The 12,750-nt window shown below is 43.6% G+C and overlaps 1 pseudogene; it reads right to left on the minus strand.

Moving 5' to 3' along the window:
- Window positions 1-9,873: 9,873 nt before the first annotated feature.
- LOC147731374 (uncharacterized) lies at window positions 9,874-11,277 on the minus strand (annotated as a pseudogene).
- Window positions 11,278-12,750: the final 1,473 nt, after the last annotated feature.

Below are 12,750 nucleotides of genomic sequence, written 5' to 3' on the forward strand. Positions count from 1 at the left end.
CCTACTTCAGTAGTCTTCTTACCATGTCTCAGTCCTGCTATTACAGAGCCTGTGTGTGCAGTTTACACTGCCATTTCGACCTGGCAAAATAAACCTTTTTCCAGACCCAAACGTTTTTTTTTTAATGCATATAAGTCACTCCTAGTGTTGCAGGGATTCTGCACATATACAGAACTATGCACAGAAAAACAGGACCTTGGTGAATAGGGGTGTACCATCCTACCACATTAGTACCCAAAATCAAAAACTGACTAGCTACAGTGTCTCATTCGTTCTCTACAGCGAAGCTACAAATGATTAAATAACTCAGAAAACATCACTCTCTCTTGGGAATCATGGGAGCCAGACAACTCTTTTGCTTACTCACTCATACTTGTCCACAATGCGAGTAATCAGAGACGCTGTCTAGTTTGAAATGTTTATTTTAACTAAAGCGCTCTATGGTACAGTAAACATGCCATTACTAGCAGCAAAATTCCATAGAATACAAACGGGGATATCATTTCATAAAGACCGTGGAAAAGGACCAAAAGACCTAAATACCCTCCCCGAAATAAGAAATAGTTTACTATAAAAAAAAAGAAGCCCTCTGAGCTTTGTCAGAAGACTCCATACCACAAGGACTAGATGAAATGTTCACATCTCAGGACAAGCACAGGTCTTCTCTCTGGAAAGGTGTCCCTCCAAGTGTGTTAAAACATGTTTTGCTTGCAATATTAAAGCACACAAATTCCAGTAGTGCAGCTGTGGGTAGTATGTTATGTCTAGGTGCAGGAAACTGACCAGAACAGAATAACAAGGAGCATTGTTGATCAACCTTGTACCTCATGTGCAGACTAAACCTCAGAGCACAGCAGAGAATGCAAAAAGCAATCAGATCTCAAGTGAAAGGGACACAAACAGTTGTGAAATATATGCTTGCCGTGTTGTGCACGAAAGCAGCCTCATGGCAGTAAAGCTCATGCTAACAAAGCAAATGTTGACAATGGGCCCATGAGCTCTACTACACCCTCCCCCTGGTAAGTCCATCGTAGCAAACACGAGAGTGTATATAAAAAAACAAGTTCCAGAAGAAGCGGAAAAAGAATATAGTGGGGAAAAAAGCATCTGAAACCCAGATGATGCCGGCTGGCCATGTATGTGGTTAATCCATTAAGGTGTAGGAGCAAAAGAATGCAACACCCTCCAAAAGGACATCATTGTGGTCTGTAGAAGAAAGAAACGCCATCCAATTTAACAAGGTGAACGAACGAGAGTGTTCCTCATAGTCGGGTGCCTCCATTAGCATCGCTGGATAACTTGCATGACATTCAATATTACTCTGAAGTAGGAGATTCTGTGGAGCCGCACAAATATCTCATTGAGCCAAAATTCCAAGTGCAGCTGCCCGAGCCATTAATCCAATCCCAGAACTGTCCTGTTCATGAGCCACTAAGAGGCTCATCAGCTGTTCAAAATCCTGGTCCGGACATGAAGTATTGGAAAGGCATAAATCCAACGCCCATGCAAAATCACATCTCAAGCACGAAAAGACGGGTTGCACGCAAGTAAAATATGCAAAACGGAAAGACAACCCATAAGACACACTGAGTGTTGCCAGTGGTAATGTACTGAAGCATCCATACATTCGGTCACCGAGCAATTGGAGCCGACCCTCTCAGTGTAGTAGCACAAGAAGAGCAGCCATTGTGGAGCAGGCACAGCAGAAGCAGGATTCCAGCGACTAACGCCAATACTAAACCAAACCCACTAAAGACGCTGGAGAAGATAGAATGAATAAATGCAGTTATTACACCAAATATAGTTTGAAAAGAAGAAACAAGGCCAGAGCCAAACACCTTATAAAAAATATGCCAGGCCTTAAGTAGTCCACCCATTAAATATGCGATGGATGAGCTACCCAAAATGTAGTGGGAGATTAGTGTTTAGAAGCATTTGAACTTCAGTAGCCGCCCTAGCCACCTGCAGGTTGAAGGTTTCTCGCGCTGCTTTAATCTGCTCAACTTGTTGAAATCTGCTTTCAAAGTAGGTATTGAAAGCCAAACAGAACTATCCAGCATACCACGCGGGGTGGAAAAAGCACAATATTGCAACAAATTACGTGCTGTGAAACCGTAACAATGTATGGTATTCCAGCAAGCAAGCCACAGCATTCTTGGTTATCTAAAATAAGATAACTACAGTTTGTAAGCAAAGTGAACGTGGGAGTTACTGCAGGACCTGGTTTACCTTTTAAAACACAAGTGAGGTTTGGTGCCGATACGTTACATGCTCTGTGAAACTTTATGTTTTTGCATACCAGGGAATGACCTACTGTGGAGTTACAGTCCTCCCCGGTGAGATACACTTCCGTATCGTCCCTGAAACATCAATAGGTGAAAGGCAAAGACCATAGTTCATCCAGAGAAGCGCTTCCAAGGGGTTCAAAGCCGCCTAAAGGGTAATGTTTCATGCTAGAAGTGAACCCCATGGATTAGTCAAACAGCACAGTCACTTTCTGCGACAGAAAAGGGTAAAGGATTTGTTTTTTTAATGTGCAGAAGACTGTAAATAGCATCTTTCATGGACATGATTTTCTGTTTGTCTGTTAAATTAAACAGTAAAAATAAAGCAGTTGCATTCAAATAATCCCACGGAACTTTTCCCATTTTTAGAGTTTGCAAACACCAGGCAAATTGCATTACACATAGTTGATTCTGACCATGATCTAACAGAGACTCATCTTCTTGCACAATGTCAACAACAGAGGAAACAATATTGTTTGATGTATAAATGCAGGAAGACAGTGTATTAATACTGTTGTCGACAACAGCTAGACCTTTTTCTAAGTTAGCCTGGACTATTTCCCTCAAACGAGATGCTGCCTCAAGATGTGAAAGTTTCCAAATTTCATTGTAACAGCATATATCCATCTTTTTGTCCTAGGAGCCCTCGGTCCTAAGACAAAAGCGGCTAAATTAATATTGTTGGATAACAACGATAAATGTTTAACAGACGATAGTGTAAAGTGCTGCAACCACTGTTGACATAATTTACCAACCGAATAGGTTGTTACAGAATGGGAATCAGGAAATCTTGGGTCTGGTCTGTCTTGCATATAACCTAAAGTAGTGTTATGAAAGCAGAGTTGGCAGGCATTTGTATTTGATTGCCAAACTAACCACCCTAAAGGATCCATTCCAGATATATTAAATGCATTATTTTGAAATAAAGTTTATAATGCTTCAATGGTATAATTTGTGTATGTGCACTAACTTTTATATTCAGCTAAAGAGGGAATAGCAGAGGTGTTCATTTTCTTTGCAGAAGCCAACCCAAAGCATGTAGTTTGGTACACTCTATTATTTATAAATAAAATTTGGGCTGGGATGAGGCAGACACAATGTAAGGCCTCCGTGCCTTGCACTTGCCAGTTCTTGGAACCCCAGATCAATTTTAAATCAACTGTGTCTTTCCAGTGGTCATAACCTTTTAGAGACAGGTCATGTCTGAATGATTCTGAATAGATTAGTTTACTGTGGGTCAACATGACTGTTGGAGGGGGAAAGAGGGGAAACATGGCGGCCATTTAGAACGCGGTCGCAGAGGCTTCCAAGACGGGGAAATGCAAATAATGGTAGTTTTGTGGAAAGTGCTGAATAAAGGTTTTGAAAGTCATGTAAGAATTTAGGGCAGAGTACCGTAGGAGTAAATTGTGGCAAAATCGGCAGGATCGGGTAAAACTTACCGAGTGCCGCAGGTGTGGAGCAAGCAGGGTTCTGATGTGCCTTTTCGGCTGGGCTCTGAGTGCGGTTACTCCGGTCTGGTCTAGGTGTTTCTGGAGGCGGAGGCTGCCGCCACGAAGGAACGACACAGCTGAACGGCCGGAGAGGCGTTACAGAATTCGGGAAGGCGCAGAGGACAAAAGTGGATACTGCAAAACTTTCAATTCAGGACCCCTGCAGGGCCCGGGTGGCTCAAGAACTTGGCAGGGGCCGGAGGGCATTATTACGGAGGGCGAGTCTTGGAAGTCTACAGAAAGTGAGTAGATGCAGTACTGATTCAGGGGGGATGGAGGAGGTGAGGAAAAAGAAGGGAGAGATTTGTGAGGAGGGGAGGTTGGGAGAGGGGAGTGCAGAGAACACCGGCATTGAAAAGCTGAGAGCTCAGAAAACAGATTTAAGCTCCTTGGTAAATAGGGTCTCTGAATCTCAAGTGAAGGGAGGTGCAGAGGGGGGGGGACCAGTTCGCGGGTGGCTCGCTGCCTGAAAGGGTGATAGGAGAGATAAAACCCCAACAGAAAAGATATTACCTGAGAAGTGGTAAAGGGGGAGGTCGTACGAGGGGGGGCAGCCCCTATCACGTAACCTAAGTGAGATAGGAAATTTAACGACCCTATCTACAGTGGAGGGTGATAACGATCCCGGAGTATGGGTGACCCCCTAAAGAAAGACCCCTAAAAGGAAAAATTATAAGACACAGAAAGGAGAGCTTCAAGCCTCTAATCTCAAGATAACTCCGTCCCTGAGAACTTTTTTTAAGGTAGTTCCAAAAACAGTACTGCTAAAAAAACAACGTTAGCCCCTGCTAAAGTGCCTGCAGAAGAGGAAAATATTTTAAGTACTAATAAGTATCAGATTTTGGCGGAGTTTACTGAATCTCAAGAAAGGGTGAGCTTAAAAAGAGAGCCAGGACGAGCAGGGCCCGGAGAAGGGGTACTCTCTGAAATAATGGACCTACAAGTGAGTCAGTGTCAGCCCCCGATTCAGCAAGGTACCACGCCACAGCAGGTTGTGTCACTCCAGATTTTAAAAATCAAGAAGGAGAAGAGACAGGAGGAAATCAGATGGTGACCGCAAGTATGGGAGGGGTGGATGTAATTCCAGCAGTAGGTGCACAGGAAGGAAATCAACCTCATCTTCCACCTCTGACACAATCTTATCGGGTGCAGCACCCTAAGCCACAATCGCAGCCTCTGCCTTCGGCTCTGTCCTTGCCTCCGCCCAAGGCACCGGTACTTTCTTCATCTTTGTTGCCAATGTCAATGCCACAGCTGCAGATGCAGCGGTCTACATTACAAGACAACTCACAATCAGTAGTAGAGCTTTTTCAGCTACTTACAAACGAAGTACGGAGCAGATTTGAAATCTCTGAGCAGAATCAGAAGGATCAGGTTGGTATACAACAATTTGGGAAAGAAATTAGATAAGGTGACTACCAGAACTGCACAGTTGGAAGTGGAAGTGAAAGAATTAACTTCTCAAACAAAAGCTAATAAAAGGGAAATTACAGACCTTAAAGGGAGTGAGAGGCTATTGAAAGAAAAAATTGAATTGTTGGAAAATAATCAAAGGCGGTGTAATTTGGGGATTTTGAACATCCCGGAGGGAGCGGAGGGAGAAGACATAAGTCTTTTGTGGTGCATCTGTTTAAAGAAGGTCTGCTAGGGAAATGGACGGAGGAAGAATTAATGAAAGATATACAGAGGGTGCACAGAGACCCTTACAGGAGGAATTTGAACAAAAGTAAACCGAGGAAAATACTGGTGAACTTCCACACATATAGCTTGAAAGAGGAAATCCTTCAGAACGCATTAAAAGTAAGACTCTTGACAGTGGATGGAAATGATTTTGAGATCAGATCAGACAACTCACAAATCTCTGCAAATAGGCAGTGGGAACTGGGAAAACTGATTGAACCATTCAAGAGCTTCGGAGCGACGGTACAGTTAAAGTTTCCCGCCAGCCTGCGTGTTATGTAAAATGCAGAACTTTCGCAGAGTTGAAGATGCAGAGAATTTCTTAATATCAATCTCTGAGACAGGCACCACTGAGAATACGGGATGGAGATAAGTCTTCAGTTTTAGATCTGATTTCTCCAAGAGTGTAAGAGTGTAAAAAAGTGTAAAACATAGAGAACACGGCATTGAAAAGAATAAACTTTGGAAGTATGTTTTCAGATAATATAGGCACGATAGTTAATAGGAGTAAATTCTCCCGAATGTGGGCCTCCCAAGGCTTTGAGCCATTAAGGAAGAAGAGGAGGGTCTCCCGAGGGAGGGAGGGGGGGTTCACAGGGTGTTGCTAGTGCACAGGTGTGGGAGCAGGGGGAAAAAAAGCCAAAAAGATTGTCTTCTATATATAGCTTAGCCCAAGATATAATGGAGCCGGAGAGATTAAGAAGAGATGGCAGGTAGTCAGAAGCCGAATCAAATAAAGCGGCGGGTCCAAATGGCCTTCCTACGGAACTATATAAAAAATTAGAGAAAGTCTTAGTCCCAGTCTTAAAGAAACTATTTTCTGCAATTTTTGAAAAGGGGGAAGAAATCCCTCCCTCATGGAATAAGGCCATTGTTACGCTCGTTCTAAAACCTGACAAACCACCAGATTGCTGCGACGCGTACAGGCCTATTTCGCTTTCAAATTCTGATTACAAGGTATACTCAAAAACTTTAGCAGATAGGCTGAATGGGTTGGTGGGAGCACTCCTACACGAGGATCAAAAAGGGTTTGTGAGAGGGGGAAATAATAAAGTTCTTACATACAACCTCATAGGCGCCATCGATCTAGCCACAGTAGACAAAGTTCCCTTAGCAGTTAACACAGTTGATGCTACTAAGGCTTTCGATCGTGTGAATTGGCGATATCTGGAGGAAATTCTGAGGCTATCTAATCTAGGAGGAAACTTTTGTAGTGCTATAATGCAATTGTACAAAGCCCCTTTTTCAAAAAATATTAATAAATGTAAGACAATCAAAAAAATGTAACATTGGCAGGGGGACAAGGCAAGGGTGCCCGCTATCCCCATTACTTTTTAATTTATATGTCGAGCCCCTAGCGGAAAACATTAGGAAGCATGCCAAAATCATCCCGTTTAAAGTAAGAAGTTGGGAAAAGAAAGTGGGCCTATATGCTGACGACCTGGTAGTGTATACATCGAACTTGGATCCAGCCTTACCAGCGGTGTATGAGTTTGCGGCAGGTTTTGGCAAGATTTCAGGCTATGAAATAAATCAGCGTAAAACGGTTATTATGGTCTGGAATATTGATACACGGGTAGAATACGTCAAAGAGGAAAGGAGGTACTTGGGTATAAGAATAGTACAGAATGTAGAGCAAATCCCTGAAACCAACTTCCAGAGGGTCAGTAAGGAAATAGGGATATCGCTGCTGGGCTGGTCACATCTCCCAATATCAATTTACGGAAGAGTGAATATCATTAAAATGACTATCCTTTCAATGATTACATTTTTATTTCAACACATTCCGATGGCCTTTAAGGAAGAATGGCCTAAAAAGGTTCAGTCCAAAATTTCAAGCTTTATATGGGCCTCCAAAAGAGTACGGATCTCCTGGAAGAAACTCAGAAGGCGATATGAGAAAGGAGGACTTAAGCTGCCGGATCTTTTGTACTACGCATGGGTGTTCTTGCTAAAAGGAGGGAAAAGTTTGTTCAAAGTTCCAAAGGAATCGGATATAGGCAGAATGTACAAAGCAATGCAAGGCAATGCAAAAAAATGTAAATGGAGGAGACACTGATTTTTTACATAAATATGGGGACCCTCGGTACTTTAAAAAGATTTGATTAAAAACTCTGCAGGGTTTAGCTACAACTTGGTATAAAGTTAGGAGGGAATTAAAGATCAGTTATTATAGCTGTAAGGCCCCAATCTTTGACTCACCAGGATCCCCGGAATGGACAAAAGATAGTCTGGCGTAGCCACTAAAAGAAGCGGGAATCCTGCTCTGGGGTTCGGTGATGAAAAATGAGGCCTTAATCTCCTGGGAGGAGGCCCAAATATTAACGAATGGACGATTATCAAGATTCAACTATCTCCAAATGTTGAGTTGGAATCGTACTGAGGGACTGGGTGTAGGTCAGGACAATAATCTGGAAGCATTGCTGATGGCTGGAGTAAATCAGAAAAAAGAGGTGTCACAAGGATATTGGCTATTGGTGGAGCTGAGTGATGGTGATTTTAACCTGCCGAAAGAACTGTGGGAGAAGATCTTGCCCGGGGAGCAGTTGGAAGAATTATGGCAAGTATCTTGTACTACTTTATACTCCACAGTGCGGCCTGCAAATTTAAGGCGGAACCACCTATTTTGTCTCCACAGGGTTTATTGGAGGCCATACAAATTATCCAAAATAGGGAATGGAGCAGTGCCTAAATGTCCTAAATGTGGTAAAGCGAAAGGCGATGATATCCACATGTTTTATGACTGTCCGATGATCCAGGATTTTTGGTTGGAAGTGAGTAATATAATTTCGGGGATACTTGGAGAGATGCTCCATGTAAGCATAATTTTGATTTTTTATGGAATTTCTGTTGACTATACATCACAGCGAAAAAATACAAATAAATTAATTTTCCTCCTCATATTATCAGTCCGTAGGGAAATATGTAAAAAATGGGTGAAAGCGGTACCCCCGAGTAAAGTAGAATGGTTGGCCTCTGTCGGAGGGAAGATTAATTGTGGCAAGGAGGGGCCAGGGGACTCGGTGCAGCAGCTCAGAAGCCGCGCTGGGGAGACCCGTGAGAGAGAACTAAGGGAAATGGGACAGCTTAATTTGCACCGGGGTAGTCCTGGAACTCTTGCTCTAAAAACAGGAATACATGGATATATGAGCCTTGGAGACTGATTCTGAGAGTTGTACACGTTTTATTAGAAGACACAGCTTCTAGAAATATTCAATGATAGCATAAAAACCACATAGTACTTGGCCCTGTACCCAGCATTCTCTTGAAAGTTACATGGACCAGTTTGAGTTTACAAAGTACAGTTTACAGCTGCTATGAGAGAGAGAGACTATACTTTAAGAACACTTGTGAGTTCTGAGGCATATTGCATAGAAAAGGTTAAGCACATATTATTCTACACTCACCACTGCATGTAAGATGTCCTGAAAGTACAAGTTTAAAGACTTTAAATGCAGTTGAGATAAAGCAAGGTCAGAGAAAACATAACATTTCAAATAGCGAAATATAACTTTAAATGCAAAGAGGAAAAAGCATTTCATAACAGCAGAATATACAATGGAGCAGAATCTAAGTACATGGAACAAGGGCTAACGCGAGTAACCCCTGGGAAAAACTCCTGTCCGCCACCCATGTGCTGACGGGGAGTAGTTCAACGATAATCTGGCGGACCACCCTTTTATATTGTTCAGGGGTGAGGGGCCTATGGTCACGCTATATCACGTCACCTCGAACCGCATATCCTTCTATCGCCTCTCACGCCCCTGCCTGGTGACTTCCCATCATGAGTGTAAATGTGACTACCTTCTCGTAATTGTGTGGCACGTACGCCAGCCTAGACTGAGTTCCTGCCATTCTGACTGGAAGTTTGTCATTAATCAGAAATGTGCCATTATTGCTTCAAAGGATTCTATTCATGCGTTATTGTGCCAGTCTGCGATACTGATTTGATACATTTATCCTCATTTATCGGACAAGCTCGAGAAGTAGCTTGTGGTGGGAACTTTCCTTATCTTCGTTCACAGCTTTTAGGTGGGGTGCTTGGGGTGTGTTGCAAGAATAAGAAGGAACTTGAACTTCAATTATCGTAAACCTAGCATACAGTGGGGTGGGGGCAGGAGTGCTGAGCTTCGCAGAAGTGGAGCTGGCAGAAGCCTGGGTCAGACCTGCTTTCTGCTTCTGTTTAAGCTGAGAGAAAATGGCAGTGCTTAGGCCAATGTAACTGAGGCCTATAATTTCCAAGCAGCAGGGCCTACACAGGGTTCATGCTTAGCTAGCGATAAGAGTGTCCTAGGATAACTATGCAGTGAATTTTTCTCCCTCTGTCACTGCCCCCTCTGGTTCATATATATGAACCCAATTAAACATCATATGAACTGCATACTTAGCTGGAGATGGGGGAAGCCAGGGCTATTTTATGAAGAAGTTGTTCCTAAATCCTCATCTGGTCCCTCTAATCTCTTACACATGGTCTCATAGGGAGGTACTGACTTTCAGAGGGGACCTGCGGTAAGTGAACGTCAGGGATGGTACGCTCTATGTTCAACACTGCTATCTCTACATCTTCCCCTTGTCCACTGCGTGTACCTGTGTAGTTCATCTCAACTTTCTTAGACCTTAATCTTCTAACATAATGCAACATAATCTGTGTTCCAAAATACACAACTACAAGCACACATAATATAGGCATTATAAAATTTAGTACTGCAGATAGCCATGAAGGCATCCAGTCCAAGTTGGACCAATTACTTAAAACATCTGCTTTTGCACTTCCATCCTCAGGCATCTGTCTCCCCAAATTGTCCAAGTCCTCAATGGCCTTTGTAAGTGTTCCGTTATCAGCATCATCGGCCAAAATGAAGACACAGCAGGACGATTTTCCCATTCTGGCGCATCCACCACTATTCATCGCAATCAACTGGTCTAGAACATAGCGTTGTTCCAGAACCATGAGTCTCAAAGGTCGTAGTTCTTCTTTCACGGCGTTGAACCCATCACAGGTGTTGTTAACAAGCTGCATCAGTTCATATCTCGTTACTTGGAGCCATTGAGCATTGGCTTTGGTCTGGAACATGGGGATAACTCCCCGAAAGAAAAGTTCAGCATCGTTGAAATCTTCCGGAACCTCATGGAATGTGTCATCTGAGGAGTATTTTTTGACTTCTCTTTTTCGGTGGTGAGGCAGGGTGACATCACCTGCCATTGGGTGTGCATGGATGCCATTCATGCATCGTCACGATAGAACAAAGTCCTTGCCATTAGGGAGGCAACTGCAGATACAGATTTTCTCCGCATATCCAGTAGATACCAATGATGATGGATGTGTCGTACTTTAGGTTCGAATTAAAACTAGTGCTCTTGCAATTATTATTCCAACCCACAGGAACTGTTCCATTACCTAGGAAGCAAAGGAGAGGAGACTTTAGGTTGTATGCTCTTTTCTGTGTGTGTGGTGTACCCTCATTGGACGTATATCTTCTAGTTTCCCTACCCCATATCTCAGCACACTCCCTTTCTATCTCCACATTTAAATTATGTTTGTGCTCTTGTCCTATAGATGTGCTACCTAAGGAAGCTGCCTTACATATTAAGTCATGTGGACCATTCCACTTGTTGTTGAAATAAATGTTAGCCTTCAGGTGTAGAATAGGTCTCCACTGACAAGGGCATGTGTCATGGGTGTGGTTACATCGGTGATGTTCAGGTGAGTGGCATTTCGATGGGGGTGTTGGGAAGGTGAAGTACCCTAGTTTCTTATAGTGATGTTCCCAATCCTGCATTATGTCGGCAGGTACTTTCATACCACGGTAAACCTCCATTCTCCTTTCAATTTCCAAAGGATCAGTTATCACCCTAAATGTTACATACTTGTCATCCCACTCTGTGGTATTTACAAATGCATCATCCACTTTGGCTGAGTGGAGCTGTATCTGACCATGTATGCGGCAAAGAAACAAGTGTAAAAGACATTTGGCTGTGGGTGGTGGGACTTCTTTAGGAAAGATCAATTTATCTGCGCCTACAGCGTGTGGAATGTGAGAACATACAAAGCAAGAGTCATTTGTGGCTTTTCTTCCCACCTCCCTCATGTCTCTGTACCACATGTTATCTAACAATGCATTGTATATACCATAATCCTCTGCACACTCACTAGGGCGCTGGGAATGAAAATCAGGCATAGAGTGCTGGTCAAAGGTGTAAACAACTGCCTCCTGGAGATTACTAACCCAGTCTGCCTTAAGTCGGGTACGCGATGTATATCTAACTGGCACTATCTCGCTACTCATTCTATATCTAAGACTTCTTTTATTTTGGCGGGATCGCCTTGGGGTACCTGGCACAGTAGGACTCAAGATGATATTGAGTGCCAAGTCCCTTCCTGTAGGGTCAGCTTGGGGTACAGTAGGTGTCAAGGTAGGCACATAGGTGTCATAGCTACTACTGGTGCTTTTCCCAGTTTGCTTGTTACCAGGAAGTGTCTTGTGCATGGGGAACTCTGTGGACATGAGAAATGTAATATTACCTCTGAGGTAATAGAAATTTTAAGGTAGCCAAAGTGTCCCCCAACTCGCACCCTATACATGCACCCATGTTCCTTGTATGTCGTGTAACTTCCGTTCTGTTCATGCTAGAGAGACGCAAATACATTTGCGTCCGTCCTTAACATGTTAGCTATCCAACCATGCCAAGAAATCCTGTTAATTATGTTCCTAAGCATACGGTGCCACCGTCTTTATGTGGTGCACTTCTGAAATTCGCACACGTTTTCTCCATGTTTTCTGACTCAGTCAAGCTAGGCCCTGAACGAGGCCTCTCTGCCTCATCTCTCCTGTCTCCGAAAGCTGCACGCATCCCTGACCCCCGCCTTACTTCTGCCAGCGCGGCGGTGCCCGGCTCGGCCTGGATTGCCTGCCAAGTTCATGTTTTGCCTACAGGTATCTGCTCAGCCTCCTCGAAAACACATTCCATTCTAGTGAAATGGGTAAACATAATCCCGGCTGCAGAGCAAAGGGCCCGGCCTTCCTGTCCTCCTTGCATTTGATTTACTGTACCCGTTACCATGGTAGGCCCATGGCTCTGCTCATTGCACCAAGACACGTATGCATGCATTAGCATTCGGTATTGAAAGGCCCCTGCCCGAGAGACCTTTGTATCAGACACTACATCCTCCAAACAACAGATATCAGATATGCTATAGGTACAGGTTGCCCTGACACTCCAGACACCAGTCTCCTCCACTAGTGCTAAAGTCAAAACCCCCAGTTTCACGTCATACTAGTTGCGCGCGCATA

This window comes from Lissotriton vulgaris, chromosome 2_1, assembly GCF_964263255.1.
Source record: "Lissotriton vulgaris chromosome 2_1, aLisVul1.2, whole genome shotgun sequence".
Lineage (NCBI taxonomy): Eukaryota > Metazoa > Chordata > Amphibia > Caudata > Salamandridae > Lissotriton > Lissotriton vulgaris.